The following is a 16,871-nucleotide window of genomic DNA, read 5'->3' as shown; positions in this document are numbered from 1 at the left end:
TAGGGACAACTTCGCAGCTGCTTTCCACATGACGCTGCACGCAATCAGAACAGAATCCAGGAAGAATGTGAGGGGAATCAAGAAATGAGCAAATTTGCAAAACTACTGGATTTGCATGTCCATTTTGCTTACGAATTCACCCTCTTCGCGTAATGCCAGCCATCTGAAAATGCAAGACTCCAGATGGCTTCATTTCCCAGGGTGCCTTGCTGTGCCAAAGAGGGAGAATGCTCTCTTCTTAAAGGGATACACACACTCCTCCTCTTTACAGGTTCTAATTAAGGGCACAGCTTTTGGGAGAAGGCAGAGGGGGGACATTTTGGCATTCCTCCTGAAAAAATGGAGGGTGAAATGGAGGACATGTCCTGGAAAAGGAGGGCATCGGGGAGTATCAGCCCTTTGTGAAATCAGGAAGGCTTATGGACCCAGCCCCCTCCTTTCTCTCTCTTTCTCTCTCTCTCTTTCGTGTGTGCGTGTGTGTGTGCATGTGTGTTTGTTTGTGGAGTTCGCAAAGGGAAGCCTCATTCTGCCTTTCTCTGACACAGCTTCTGGGGCAAAGAGGATTCCTCCCTTGGTTCCCCCTCTCTTCCTGTGGCATGTGAGGGGGGGCACTTGTGGAAATGACAATTTGGAACATGCACAGAAAAGCTATTTCTAAGTGAGCAATGGGGTTTGTCCTCACCCATTTGATAGCCAAATTCAAATATGACCCTAAGCAATGTGCCTTTAACCCCTTGTTGTGCTCTTGAGTGTGATAACCGTTAGCAAATGGGCTTGTTTTTCTGGGACGCCACCACTTACCATTTTTGGGATGGAAGCACATAGTTCCGCGTGTGAAAAAGTCCAGAGTCAGTTTAGTCCACAGCAAAAACACAAGCTTGATTCTTTCCTTATCTGTCTTCGTTGTTGTTATGTGCCTTCAAGCCATTTCCAACTTATAGTGACCCCAAGACAAACCTATCATGGGGTTTTCTTGGCAAGATTTTTTCAGAGGGGGGATGCCTTTGCCTTCTTTTGAAGGTGAGAGTGTGACATGCCCAAGATCACCCAGTAGGTTTCCAAGGCTAAGCGGGGATTTGAACTCTAGTCTCCAGAGACATACTCCACTGCTGAAACCACTGTGCCATGCTGGCTCTCCTTATCTGTCTTCCTTCCTCTTAAAACTTTTGAGAGCATATTAGTATCTGTGTGTGTGCACGCACGCACACATGTGTGCATGTATTTAAAGGGCAAGCATCTCTTGTATCTTCCTTTTTGTTTTAAAAATGAATGACACCAGTTAGAGAGAAGAGTGTTTATTGAAGGCTCAGAGAAGGCTCAAACAGATGAATCACTTGGTACCTCATTGAAAGCTCAATATATGCTTGCCGCCAAGGGGTAAACGGCTTCTATCAAGAGTGCATTATGCTCTAACTCACTGTAATAAATATTCCACCTCTGCAAAGGCTGTTGCACCACCAAAACATCTTTGTTCTTGCTTCAGTGATTTTTACTATGCTTGCAGTTATGGCATGAAAAGGGTCAGGAGTGGGCATTGAGAAGGAAGAGAGCCAAGCTTGGGAAAGTTACTGTTCTGAACATGTTGGGTAGGAAATTCTGAGAGCTGTAGTAAAAAAATAATAAGTAAATCTGAAGCTGTGGAGCACTCCCATGTTGAAAGTTTTGATGAAGCTCAGAATATATTTGTCAATATATTTAAGATTATTTGTTTTCACTACTCTTTCTGCATGTGAAAATCAGATACAACAGAGGTATGTCTCAGAAATACAAACATGAGTAGAATGGAGTTAATCTTCCTCTTCCCAGATTCTTCATCAGGGATTATTATTTTAAGAAGTGCATGTTTCTCTTCTCATTATCTTATGCTCCTGATGTGCTGTTGCTTCTCAATGCCATACCCTCAAACATTTCACAGATGAAAACCAGGATGTGTGTGGTAAAGCAATATCAGATTATAGTCAAGATGGCAAAAGTTATTAATGAGGCAAAATAGACAATCTAGGAGAGAATGCAGCAGCTTGCTTTTCACCTGAATGTCCTGAGGAGGGCCAGATTTTCTCTCGTCCTCCACCACTGAGTTAATTCAGCACAAGCTATTTTTGCACTTTGAACTCACTTTGCAGTAATTGAAATGAGCTGAAGAAAAAGTGGGAGGAGGAGCAAGAAACCAGGGCATTTTAAAAGCAACTGAAAGAGTAGGATGACTCAATTGGGACTATCCTTGCCAAATTGAGACAGTTGGAGAGTATGTTATGTTCCTTGCTAAATTGTATTCTTCCTGATCCTTACTTTGTTTTTAAGTGTGCAGTTGAAATAAAAAATTACAAACCTAGTGCTAGTATTTCTGTGTGTTTTTAAAGTAACCTTTATTTAAACTAAAAGATAAACGTAATCAGTATAAAGGTTAGAGAGATGAAAGAATAAAGGATTGATTTGTAAATGGTAAACATATACATTAGATCCACTTAAACATAAATTTGAATCAAGAGGCCCTACCTGGTTACAATTAATACAAATAAATTATTTCTTCCTAACCAGGTGAAAAACAATTTCCCCAAATAGCTCTGACTTTATTCAAGACATACTGCAGCAACAGCAAAACAAAACAACTGACCAATCTTCAAGAACATGCAGAATATTACAAGAAGAGAACTTTAGGAAATTCAAAGGAATGAGAATTCTATGGGAGTCAAATTTAGGAACAGCAGTGTCAGAGAAACAATGAGATACAATTTAGCCAACAACACATTATGTCCAGGAAGACATAAGCACTCTCCAGACCAAGCATCTGACATGCATGTTCTCTCTTATACATAGTAGTGGCTGCATCTGTCTCACTTTCCCTAGGCAGGGAGATTACTGTATATACTCATATATAAGTCTAGAAATTTTAGTCTAAAAATTCACTGCAAAAAACAGTCGATTTATCTAAGGGTCAATATAATTGCTGTGCTTTAACTTATTTTAAAAAAGGAACCATCTCCTGGTGGGAGGCAAGAGTATAACCTGTCCTGGAAGCACTGATCCACCTCTCTTCTCTCATTCATCCAGCCTTTAGTGTGAACACAAACAATTGTGCCTGCTGGACTTTTCTAACTTCTTTGCTACCGTTTTCCTTTGCCTTATCCTTTAGATCCTTTGTTACATGCCCTTGAGTTTTACCCTCAGCTTATCCATGGGTCATACCAAAACCCATAATTTTGGCCCCAAAACCTGCCCTCGACTTATACATGAGGTCAATTTATAGTCGAGTATATATAGTATATGCATTAATAATTTATTTCTAGCAATTACCACATCACCTATAGATGTGGCTGCGAAACCTGTGGCTCTCTGAAAGTTGATGAAGTACCAGTCCCATCATCCCTTACTATGGATTAGCCATTGACCAGGCTAGTCAAGGTAATGGAATTTAGAATCCAACAACATCTGGAGGGCTGCAGGTTACCAAGCCCTGATATTTACTCTAGGTCCAATACCAAGACAGGGCACCTTCAAATTTCTACCAAAGTCTCAGTGCCCTGTTGGGGTACACTGCCACTATCTGCTCTGGCCTTCTCAAGTCAGTACAAGTGTCTGGAATACCATTTCATTCCTCTAAATGCCCTGAAATTATGCTTTGTTGTGGAGAAGGGAAGAATAATAGCTTGTTACCTGAAAGCCAGTAAGATGTAGTGTTGGATTGGGACTATAGAAGACTAGGATTTGGATCCCCATTCAGGATTTGGAAACCCACTCAGATAAGTCACACTCTATCAGCCTAAGATATCCAGCCTAAGATATCCATCCTGATGTGTCACTGTAAGATTAAAATGTGTAGGACCTGATGGTAAACAAATCTTGCTAAGAAAACCCTCAGGTTGCCATAGGTTGGACCTGGCTTGAAGGCACATGTTAATAATAACACCTTGTTACTTAAGACATACAATATCCCCATATTCCAAAGAGGATATATTTTTTGTGCTGCTTCTGTCCCCCTGTTCCACCAAAATCTTGGCAAAGGAACTCAGTAACAACATCAGAGACTGTCAAGAGTTGCCCAAAGTACTCTTGGATCCAGTTTTATCTCCTACACTTACGTATGGATGGCCTCAACCTTTAAAATGAAGCCTATAGTGGTGCCTTGGGTTACGAAATTAATTCGTTCCGCCATTCCTTTCGTAACCCGAAAATTTCGTAACCCGAAACACTTTTCCGTTAGCACTGGAAAGCCTATAGCTGCACTTTGCAGCATTTGAATTTCGCGCCGAAATGAATTTCGTAACCCGAAAAATATTTCGTAACCCGAAACAGTTTTTGCCAATCCAACTTTTTCGTATCCCGGAAATTTCGTAACCCGATCATTTCGTATCCCGAGGCATCACTGTAATATGATGGAGTGTGGCACCTTGTCTGGAATGCTGGATGGCAATAACCAGTGCTTCTGCAGCCTTACAGGGCTTATCATGACATTTTGGAGCTTTACAAACGAAGCTCCGCAATCATCCCTCCTCAGGGGCCTTCAGTTTGCCTGGGTCCCCATAAGTCTTGCACAATATTTTGCTATCACAATTCATTTCTCTTTTTGTCGTTGTTCCATAATGGAAGGAAATAATAGTGTGGTGACCCTTTCTGCTAAGCGGGTATTAATGTCATTAAGTGGTGTGTCTGCAGAGTCAGGATTGATTACACCGTGGCTCTTACCTAACAAAAGTGGACATGTCTTCCGTATAGTCATTAGGAAAGGACAAAGGGGGATACACACACACACAATAAAATCTGAAAAATAAATAAAGGATGGTTGGAAACAGTAAAGATTTTTGATGCTAAATCCCAAGTGGATGGCAGATTATTCATTTTGGAATCATCCTTCAAGTCATTAATCCCAATTGTTGTGCTTTACTGTTCAAGCTCTATAGCATAAAGATAAGGAGAGAACCACAAAACACATAAAATATTTACCAGTGTTGGAAAACTGATTCATACATCTGAATATCACAGTGAGATGGGGATCTAGGAGCTGACTATGTACTGGACACATGGTGTAATCATTTCATTCTCTCTCTGTGTGTATAAAAGAGGTAGGAGACCATATTCTATATCGCCTACTTAGTTACAAATATGTAATTGAGTGATTTTCCTGGCCTGACCGACCACCAGACCTACTTTACTAGACAACATTCGCACCAAGAGATGGAGCTGGTGAATGGAGTGCGAGGAAGACTTTTTCACCCTATTCCCAGCAGCCAGAGAGACTGCAACAAGGACTTGCAACAGGATTTGTTTTGGTGAGAGTGGATGGAAATATCAATCTTCTTGCACCTCAGTCACTAGCTGAATGGACCTTCATCTCTCAGAGTGGCTAAGGACTAGTAAAGTAGGTTTGGAACGACATTTACAACTGTGGCAATAATGCCACAATGGTGATTACATAGTGATAGTAAATACAGAGTAGTTACAGATCCATAAACCTAGATTATGAATCTGTAACAGCAATACAGAATGCCATCATCATCATTGTCATCATCCTCATCACCATCATCATCACCATCACCATCATCAACACCACCACTTTATATCCTACTTTCTTCCCAATACTGGTGGCTTAAAAATTATCAAAATCTACACAGATTTTAATAATACAAAAACATCTGTGAATATATCCATGGATTAAACAATCTATTCAGTTAAAAGCAATTAAAAGACAGGCCATAAAAACCAACAAAATAGCACACCATTAAATGCCTATTATAATTAATTCCTAAAAACTTGATGGATCAGTTTTCACTTCCCAGCAGAAGGAGAGCCATAAGGTACCATTCTAGCCTAGTTTCTAAAGAGAAATTTCCAAAGTCTAGGAGCAGCCACAATGAAGACCCTCTCCCTTGTTTCTACCAAATAAGTTCCAAAGAATAGTTGGGCACAGAGACAGGCCTGTCCACAAGATCTTAGAGCTGGAACTGGGTCAAGTAGGGAGTCCTTCAAGTAGGCTGGACTAAAAATATTTCCCATCATTACTACATGGTTGAATCACCCTTTTGAAAATGAGGCACCTATGGAAGAGCTCAAACATGATGATGATAATAACAATAACAACAACAACAATAATAATAATAATAATAATAATTTATTTCTAGCCCGCCCAATCACGAAGAATCCGGGCGGGTTACAACAGTAAAATACATCAAATTACAATAGAGTAAAAAAAAAAAATCAAACCCTAGACCTATCCCCCCCATTCCCAGTACTAAAACAGAATTAAACAGTAATAGTATAAAAACATTAAAAAAAATTAAAGACATTAAAGAAAAAAAACAGGCAGAAAGATAGGTGGGGAAGAATAGACAGATGAGGGGACAAATATCTCTATATCTGGGGAGGGTGACTAAGTTGGAAAGGCCTGCCGGAAGAGATCCATCTTAAGTGCTTTCTTAAAAGCTGTCAGAGTGGAAATATGATGGATCTCCTCTGGCAGGTTGTTCCATAGTTTTGGAGCAGTAATAGAAAAGGCCCTCTGGGAGACTGATGTTAGCCTAGATTTTTTGGACTGTAGTAGATTTCTTCCAGAGGACCTTAGTGTGCGGGACGGACAATAGGGAAGAAGGCCTTCCCTCAAGTACTCTGGGCCCAAGCCATGTAGGGCTTTAAAGGTAATCACCAACACCTTGTACTTTGCCCGGAAACTAATAGGCAGCCAGTGCAGGCACTTCAAGACTGGTGTTATATGGTCATTCCTAGAAGTTCCTGTGATATCTGAAGGGAATATTGTAATTGTCCATAAATTCATTTAGAGGTCTGACTTCAGGTGACAGGTGCATCAGTGTCAAAATGGAATCTAATTTACTAGACCACAGATTTATGATAGGTTTAGAAATAATGAAATAAGTGTGTTCATCATAAAATGTGGTTGTCCTCACCTACATATTTTGCAGTTAACATGAACTGTTTTGTAATTAATCATTGGAAGGTAAACACTGGGGTAACTTGCAAGTCTTACTTCCAGGTAGCACATCTCTGATAAAATCCTGTTGAGGGTTTTTTTTTAAAATATATCTTTTATTTATGAATAAATATACAGTGCTCCCTCGGGTTACGAAATTAATTCGTTCTGCCGCCGCTTTCGTAACCCGAAAAGCATTCGCAAGCCGAAATGCCATAGGCGCTAATGGGGAAAAGCCGCGATTTCGTGCGAAAAGCTGAAAAAAGCACCAAAATTTTTTTCGTAACCCGAAAAAACATTCGTAACCCGGAACAATTATTTCCTATGGGATTTTTTCGTATCCCGGAAATTTCGTAACCTGGGTATTTCGTATCCCGGGGTACCACTGTATACAATACTAACAAGAAAAAGGAAAAAAATAGAAGCAAAATAAATACATACTACTTTGAAAGATCCTTAACTTATACTAAAATATTTGTATCTATCTAATATCTTTTACATAAAATCTTCTTTCCTATCCCTTCCATAGGCAAAACCATATTCCTCCAAATAGCATAATTTAATAATAAAACTAACTCTTATAACAATTCTTTATACCAACACCATCGAAGCAGATACATCCCCAAAAAATAGAGAATCCTAGCCACTTTATCCTCTCTTTGTTGTTCTCTGCACCGCCCACATTGAACTCCTGTTGAGGGTTTATTGCAGAGAATTTGCATTTCCTTTGACATATAATTTAACTTGTATTGGGAGAAGACTGTGGCGTATCCCAACTTGGTGTCACCTGGTGCAGGGAGGGAGGGCTTCTGGGCGGTAGGACCTCAGGTGCGTGCCCTGCACTGGAAAAACATGCATGCGGCACTACAGCAGCCAAGAAAGCCCCACAGTGGCCAGGAGAGCGGGCCCTGTGCGCCCCGCGGCTGCCCAGAAAGCCCTGTGGCAGCTGGGACAGCGGGTCCTGCACTCCCCCAGTGACCCACAAAACACCGTGGAGGTCCAGAAAGCTCTGTGGCAGCCAGGAGAGCAGAGGTTGGTGTCCCAGCTATCACAAGGCTTTCTGGGCCTCTGTGGTGCTTTCTGGGCCAGTGGGGGCCCACTCTCCCAGGCATTATGGGACTTTCTGGGCCACTGTGGGGCTTTCTGGGCAGCCAGGAGAGCAGGCCCCACACATCCCCAGCTGCCCAGAAAGTCCTGTGGTGGCCTAGAAAGCCCCATAATGACCGGGAGAGCAGGCCCAAGACCCCAGGAAGGCCCAGGGGGTGGGGCACTGACTGGGTGTCACCCCCTCTTCAGTGGTGTCATCCCCTTTTGGGGTGTCACCTGGTGCAATCCGCACCCCCTGCACTCCCCTAGTTATACTACCACATGCATCTAGTGTTAAGGAAAATGCAACATGGGATATACAGTGATAGAAATAAAACATGTATGTGAGAGTTACTATGACTAAGCAAAAGCAATTAAGGAGCCACACAGGTGTAAAAGGTAATGTAATTAGCAGTCCTAAATGCCAAGGACAGAAATGCAGAATGTATAATTGAAAGCACCTGAGAATTGTTAAGTGGACAAGGTGAGATGATGAAATCATTTAATTATGGGTTGAAATATGAGAACCAATGAAAATGGATACACACGCCCACTGGGTGGAAACTGACAAGAGTGTGTGGTGTTTTACAATGACTATAATAATTGCTGTGATTCCCAATGTTTTTGTGGGTAGTTGTGGAGTTTTGTGGATAGTTTGGAGATTGTAGAGATTGTGATTGTGAGGGCATTAGTATTTGTATATAGTAGAACAAAGTAGATCTTTTATATAAGACTACTGAGTTGTCTGGTGTCTTGGGTGAAGATACAAGAGCCAGCAGGAACCTGGAGAAGTGTGAAGACTTTTGTGGAGCACGAGTGAGAAGGCTTGGAGAGTTTGTCAGGGTCTTCAGCCTATTCTCTAAAACTCTGCTGCTTTTGAGCAAAGCTTTAACCACTGGCAAAACTGGTCAGCGCCGGTGCATAACAAGGTGGTGAGTTAGAGCCAGAGGTGAAGAGCTACAACTCCCATCATCCCTGACATCTAGTATTTAATGCAGACTGGAGGAGGGTGAATGTTGTCCCCATCTTGAAAACAGGAAATAAAGAGGACCCAAACAATTACTTCCCAGTCAGCCTGACATCAGTTGGAAAGATTATAAAGTTGATCATTAAACAGCCAGTATGTAAGCACTTAGAAATGGCATGATCACTAAAAGTCGCTGCCAGACTAAACTTATCTGTTTTTTATTGTTATAGAGTTACAAGTTTGGTAAATGAAGGGAATACTGGGGCTGTATCATATCTTGATTTCAATACAGCCTCTGACAAGGTCCCCCATTATATTCTGCCAAACAAGCTAGTAAAATGTGGGTGAGAGAATACTACTGTTAGGTGCATTTGTACTTTGTTGACTGATCAAAACAAAAGGGTGCTCAGCAATGGCACTTATTCATCTAAGAGAAAAGTGACCAGTGGGGTGCCACAGGGTTCTGTCCTAGACCCAGTGCTATTCAACATCTTTATCAATGACTTGGATGATGGAATACAGGGCATGCTTATCAAATTTGCAGATGACTCTAAATTAGGAGGGGTAGCCAATACAGTCCCTTGGGGCCTCTTCTAACTCTATGAGTCTTTGATTATATGATTCTATGAAACTGACATGCCTCCTCTGAAAAAAGGTACTACTGAAAATCTGAAATACCATTTCCATCTAAGTCAGGCAGTCCTTCATGGCACTGAACTCCCCACAACCACCACATTAAATCTGTCTTTTAGCTCTTCTTTACCTGCCCAGTAAAATTTTCATGGGTATTAAATATGACAGCCTTGCTCAGAGGAAAGAAGAACATCTTTCTGAGAAAAAGATGCCTGCTACATTTGGCACTAATCATTTTAACAGTTTCACAATGGCAGGGGCAGGCAATTAAATTTCATGAATCTCCAGAAAGCCATGACAGCAGTGCTTGGTGACTTTCAGAAACTAGTCACCTTACAGTATGCCACCATCTCTCTGTTACATCACAACATCACTGCCTTGGACTAGAGCTCTAGCTTTCAATTCCTATCTGTCAGTTACCTCTTTCTTCTCAAGTGCTTGGTAGCCCAAGAAATACATCTGCAGTCAGGATTTATCAAAATAGCTCACTCTTCTTTTTACTCTTCTTCCCCTCTATCCTTCACTTTTCTAAGGTCAAACGCCAGCTCCATCAGCACTTCACCTAGCCCAGGAGCACTATGCATTACATTACTGGGAGATGAAAAGGTGCTGCTTGTCTTCATATATCTGGCTAATAATCAACTTGGAAATGCAAAGTCAGCAAGGAAGGGAAATCAGCAGCTAATTGCCATCCCAACTGAGTTTTCAGAAGTAACGTTCCATGAAGCAGCTGCTCTACCCCCCCCCCGCCCCGCCAAACCATCAAGAGAGAGAGAGAGAAGAAAGTTGATAAGTTGAGCATGAGGTTTTCAAATAACTATGATTAAATTTATTAATCTTTCACAAATAGATTCAGGTGCCCCAAAGAGATTAAAATTGATTTAAAAGCATACAAGAACTGGGGATTATCTGTTGCTTTCCAGTTTTTCAGAATCCCTGCTCAGTTTCTTTGCATCCACAGAAACAAGAGACTTGAACTGTTTAGAAAAGGGAAGTAGGGGACTGTTCCCAATTATTGCTGTGACTCCAGCCATTTTAGTTTTTAGAAAGAGCTTGTAAAAATCCAAGCAAACTTTTGAGAGTTGCCTGCTTATAAAAGCCACTGAAGAGCAAATCTGGGTCATCCATTTGGGTGTTAAGAGCTCATGGGAAGTCTCCTTTCTTCTAAAATTGCTCAAAGCGTCTGCTACAATTGCTCTTCCTTTCTGAAATATCTTGATAATGAATGCCATACTGGAAGACTTGAGTGGGAAATCTTTCCCACAAAATGTATTGCTGTGGTAAGGCTGTGCTGTGTCCATGATTTGGTAGATATTATCAAGATGGTGCATTCCAGCCAGTATATTTGGCTATTGTTAAACAAGAAACAAGCAGGGTGTTTTTAATGTACAAAATGTAATTTGAAAAATCAGTTAAACCTCATGCTTCAGATACAGCCATTCTTGCTGAACTTAAAACACACAGGATGCTTCTCTCTCCCTATATTTATTGCATCCCTGTGGGTTTCAGCAATTTCTTATGTGCAATGCAATGCACTTGGGCTAAATGGGCAAAAGGAAAGGTAGCTGTTTTCTCATCCTCATGAGGATGAGCAGGTTGCAAGAATTTTTGAAATCACTCCTGGCAGTGGTGCAGAACAGGGAGCCACAGAAAGGCAAACAGCCTACAAGGCCAAGCACCAACATGAGAAGCAAAAGTAGATAGAAAGAAGCGCCTGAGGACAGGCTCCATAGAAGAGACTTGATCTGACAAGGACTGGGCGCTCCTAGGCTCTTATGCAGTTCATCACCTTAACTAGCCTTGCAGCCCACAGCAGCAAGACATCAGGGTGCAAGTGCACAGGGAAAAGAACACCCCCCCCCCGTGGGATGCAGTTTGGAAGCTGCTATTTTTTGCAGCCCTCGTTTACAAGGCTCAGATTTCTTTGTGTGTGAAGGTGGGGGTCTCTGATTTGGTAGATGCCTGGTTGGTTATGCCATAATTTAGGTCTAGGTCTTCCCCTGCCTGCTCCCTAGACACATATACAGGGTGCTTGGGAAGAAACGAGTTCACTCCATGGGGAAGATGATGTAACATTTATTGAATAAGATGATAAGTTATGGATGCAGGAGATAAGCAAAAAAGAATAACCAGCACCCCTTTAGTTGCTGGAGTTTCCAAGTGATTATGAATGCAGTCCATGGAGCAAAACTAGCTGTCCGTGCACTTGTTGCTTTGGAACAAAAGCTGCTAGCAGGCTCTACTGCTAAAACAGTAATTGCAATCTTTGAACAGCTGCTGAGTATTAATCAAAAAAATAGCTGAAATTAAAAAGATAATGAGAAAGTTTGTTATAAATTCTCACGTGAAGCTGGATATTAATACTAACTCTGTCGATTCAGAACATCCCAAGCATTCAAATTAACAAATGTAGAGAATTTAACAGTGACAATTTAGTTTTACAGCAGCATAGGATTTCACTCCAAATTGCAATTAATTATTTTAATGAAGGCAGGTGGTATAAAAGGTATGTTACGTACATCAGATCTGGACTGGTTAGAAACAGGAAAAGAAGAAGTACATATGAAAATAGAGAATATTTTCTTTAAAGAATTTAGAAGAAAAGAAATTAAAGGAATTGAAAACCCATTTATGAAAAATATTTTAGAAATATGGAATACATTTTAAAAAGAATTATTGAATGAAAATTCATTGACAGTACGAATAATAATGGTAAAGTCATTCCCAAATAATTTAAAAAATGTATTAGATAAGGAATTAAAGGAAAGGAAGATAGATAAAATAGTAAATTGGATAGAATTAAAAATAGGAAGAGAAAAGATAAAAGAGAAATTTAAGGGAATAAAAATGTCATGGTTTCATTATATCCAAATGGAACAGTGGTTCAAAAAAATGGAAGAAAAACAATATAGAAAAGAAAAAATTTATGCAATTTGAACAAATAATTCAGAAAGGAAAAGAACTAGAGGAAAATGAAAGTATGAAAGGAATAACTAGCAAAATGTATAAAATATTAATGGAAAAGAAAAGAAAAGAAATAAACCAAAATATTTGGAAAGAGATATGGGAAGAAGAATTGGATGTAAATTTTGTAAAAATGAATGGAATAAAATTTGGGAACAAAAACATTTGAAAAAAGTTTTGGTACACCAAAATACCAAGATGTACATCAGTCCAGGAAGCATTTTACAGCTAAAAAAAGAAGGAATTGAAATAAATTGGCTGTTTTACCATAAATTAAAAGGAAGGTACAATAAGGATAAAAATGATACTGGTGTTGAAACAGAATTAAGTGCTCTGGATGAAACATTGTTTAAGGGACAGAAACATATGATAATAAGGGTGTACAAAATTTTACTAGATATTGAATTAGAAGGCGAATTGATAAAAGGAACCATGATCAAATGGATGCAGGATATTCAAGAATCAATTCCATTGTGTAATTGGGAGAGAACATGGGAAAAAAATTAAAAGTTACTAAAAGCGCTAACCTAATTGAAAATTATTACAAAATGCTATACAGATGGCATCTATCCCCACAAAAATTGGCCAAAATAAAAAATATGAAGGATGGCAACTGCTGGAAGTGTGGAGAGAACAATGCAAGTTTATTTCATATGTGGTGGGATTGTAAAGTTGCAAAAAAAAATTGGGAAGAGATTCATAAAACAATTCAACATATCATGCAATGTGAAATAGAAAAGAAACCTGATCTGTATTTATTAAATATTACCAAAGACTTTAAGGGAAAACTATGTCGAGATGAAATAGATGATGTTATATTGTACTTAGTGACGGCAGCACGTTTAGTTTTTGCTAAGTACTGGAAAGGGGGAAAACAAGATCTACAGGAAGAATGGAAGATTAAGGCAAATGAATTGATAGAAATGGACAAAATAACCATGATGATTAAAGAAAAGACAGACCAAAACTTCCAAAGAAAATGGAAAAAAGTAAATAAACTATGGAAATGAATATTAAAGGGAAAAGGAAGAAAGGGAAAGGGAAGGAAGGGGAAAAGGGAAAGAAAGGGAGAGGGAAGAGGACTGAATATATATATTTTAAAATATATATCCCTTATTTATCTTTTGGCTGGAAACAAAACTACAACAGTCCTAATGGCAAAAATGGACATGCCACATATGAACAACAGATGACAACAGAAAGTAAATGTCGTACACCCGTTCTAACAGCTCAACCGCGTCAGCAAAACAGAGGAACAATATAAGTATGTTTTATAAGTTTTATATGTTTTATTTGTTTTGTATGTTTTTCTTTTATTTTTCTTTCATTTTTTTTGTCTTTTAAATGTTTTGTATGTCATGTTAAGTCAAAATAAAATTTTAAAAAAAGAAAGAAAAATCTATCGGTACGAATTAAGGAAAATTATTATAAGCTGATCTGGAAATGGTACTTAACACCAGTGAGATTACATAATATAGACAAGAATAATTCAAAATATTGTTGGAGAGGATGTAATAAAGTGGGATCATATATACATATGTGGTGGCAATGTAAATATGTAAAAATAAATTGGGAAACAGTAATATTAGAAATAGAAAATATTATGGATATAAGAATAGATAGAAAACCAAATTTAGTATTGTGTTTTGAGATGTACTGTTATTGCACACATATGTAAATTTATTCAGAATTTGAAATGGGAACAGCCCTATTCTCTTCTTTGTTACAGATGAAAAAATCTGAGCTTCACTGAAATCAAATAATCTAAAATAGGGTTATCACTGTATAATGACGTAGAATGGAAAAAAGAAGAAAGAAATCTTGTAACAAATTTGCTTACAGCAGTGAGATTAATTATAGCAAGAAGTTGGAAATCAAAAATAAATGTGGAACTGGAGGATTGGTATAAAGAAGTCTGGCAAATAGTGATTAATGGTAAATTCATATGTAAACTGAAAATGAAGAAAGGATTATGGAAAAGAAATGATTTTGATGAAATATGGAAAAATTATTGAAAAAGTATTAAGAAAAGAAGATGGAAAATTATCTTCACGAGATGAATTAAAATTTTGGTTGGAGTATATGGATGGGAATGGCTCTGGGGAAGGGATGCACTGAGGTGATATTTAGTATAAAATAAGTAATGTGTTAAAGCATATATTTGTATGAAGAAAGCGTAATAATTTGTATTGTAAAATTTAAAAAGTTTTTTTAAAAAAGAAATTTCCTGGCTTCCTACTCCTAGATGGTATGGTTTAGAAAGAATAATATTGACATTTAGGCATTTTGTCCTTCCTAGATTGATTCTCAAAAATAGAAAATTGCAGAGGAGATTTTCAATTGTGCCTATGTTGTTTTCTACAATAATAATGTACGGCCATTGCTAAATTTTATGATGGAAGTCAAGTCTGGGAGAGAGATCAACGGAAGCTTTAATATTCACGATCTCAGTCATCAACCCTCCACGCAACAAACTATTTTAACTACTTCAAGACCAAGACATGGTTCACCTCAGAGACATAACACCACAGATTCAATTGGAAGGAAGATACAGGTATCAGTCAATTCATTGGAAAATGAAGAAGAACTTGTCCAGATGTTTGATACTCTCCTTACTGAGGAACAGCAACCTATATTCTGCAAATTAGAAGCAGTCAAAACAGTGCATTACAATCAGCACAAATCTATGAACGAGCTATGATGCGCATTAAAGTCTTTGATGTGGCGGATAAAAAACGTAATTAGAAGAGATATTATGCAGAGACAACAAAAGAGTAATAGGACTACTCTCTGCCCCTTGTCCTTTTCCTTTTGACCCCGGACCATTGTAAATTGATTTTTCCCTTTTCTTGCCCCTGACATGTGTATTTTATCGATTCCTGTTCCCATTTCTTGTAGCTATGTTTTTAACCTCATATTGTATTGTTTTATTTTGCATTGTAATGTTTTTAACTTTTGTAAGCCGCCTTGATCATTTTTATGGAAAGGCGGGGTAGAAATAAAAATTATTATTATTATTATTATTATTATTATTATTAATCTTTACTAAAAATCAAGATGGAAGAAGAGGTAGTTAAGGATAGAATGATTAAATGGGCAAACTGTAGGGCAGCCCATTCAAATGGCACAACGGGAGAAGATATGGACTAAGGGGCTAAAATATGCAGTATCATAAAGATTAAGAGAAAATTGGTATAAAATGTATTATAGATGGTATCTATCGCCCGATAAATTATAAAAAATGTACAAGAAAACAGATAACAAATGCTGGAAATGCAGATAAATAACTAGGACTTTTTTCTCATTGCTGATGGGCTTGCAAACATGCTAAAAATATTGGGAAATGATTAATGAAACAATTTGGGATATATTCAGTATAAAAACAGAAGTGAAACCCGACATTTTACTTACTTGGGATGTTTAAAGAAGAAATTGAGAAGAAATATAGGAAAATTCAATTTTACCTGGTCACAATAGTGAGGATTATCTTTCCTCAAAAATGGAAGAGAAAAGAAATCTCAAAGAAGACTGGTTGTTCAAACCATTTGATATCATAGAAATGGACAAATTAGCTCAACTGGTGAGAGATAACTCATTAGAGAATTTTAACAGAAAATGGTGAAGAGTAATTAAGTTTATGAGAGAGCAATGGAGAGAAATAGCAATTACAAGCCTGGTATAAAAAATTAAAGGTGCTTATTGATGAAAGATATGATATAAGGCAATAAGATTGATATATAGAGGTAAGGTAAATTTAGAGATATAAGGGATTCAAGGAATAAATAGAAATTATTTTAAGAAACATATATGCGAATTACAGTAGCAGAGGGAGCATGGTTATGGTTAGGATTTAATAGGAAAGTCAATATAAACAACAAGGATAAGGATAAAATTGGTAGCGAGGAATTTGAAATAGTTGTGTTTGAAGTGATGACGGGAAAAGATAGGATAAATGGAAGGGAAAAGGCTAGGAGGAAAAGGAGAAGGAAGGTTGAGGAAATGAAGGTAAAGCAAGTCGAAGAGGGTAGATGTATGAACATGAAAATATTAGTATGTAGGGTAAGAGAGGATAAATGATGGAGAGGAAGGAGGAGGGAGAAGGAGGAGATAGAAAAGGAGGAGGAATAGTAAAAGAGGAGGTGAGAGATAAGGGAAGCAGAATGGAATTAAGAATGAGGGGAAAGAAAGATGAGAGTAATAAGAGAGAGAAGGAAGGATAGGGAAAGAGTGAATGGATGTAGGATATATGTAAGATAGAATATTAGAGTTAGAAAGTGGTGAACTTTACATGTCTGTATCAAC

Source organism: Sceloporus undulatus, chromosome 2 (genome assembly GCF_019175285.1).
Source record: "Sceloporus undulatus isolate JIND9_A2432 ecotype Alabama chromosome 2, SceUnd_v1.1, whole genome shotgun sequence".
NCBI lineage: Eukaryota > Metazoa > Chordata > Lepidosauria > Squamata > Phrynosomatidae > Sceloporus > Sceloporus undulatus.
The sequence above is the reverse complement of the archived record's forward strand: the minus strand, read 5'-3'. Positions refer to the sequence as shown.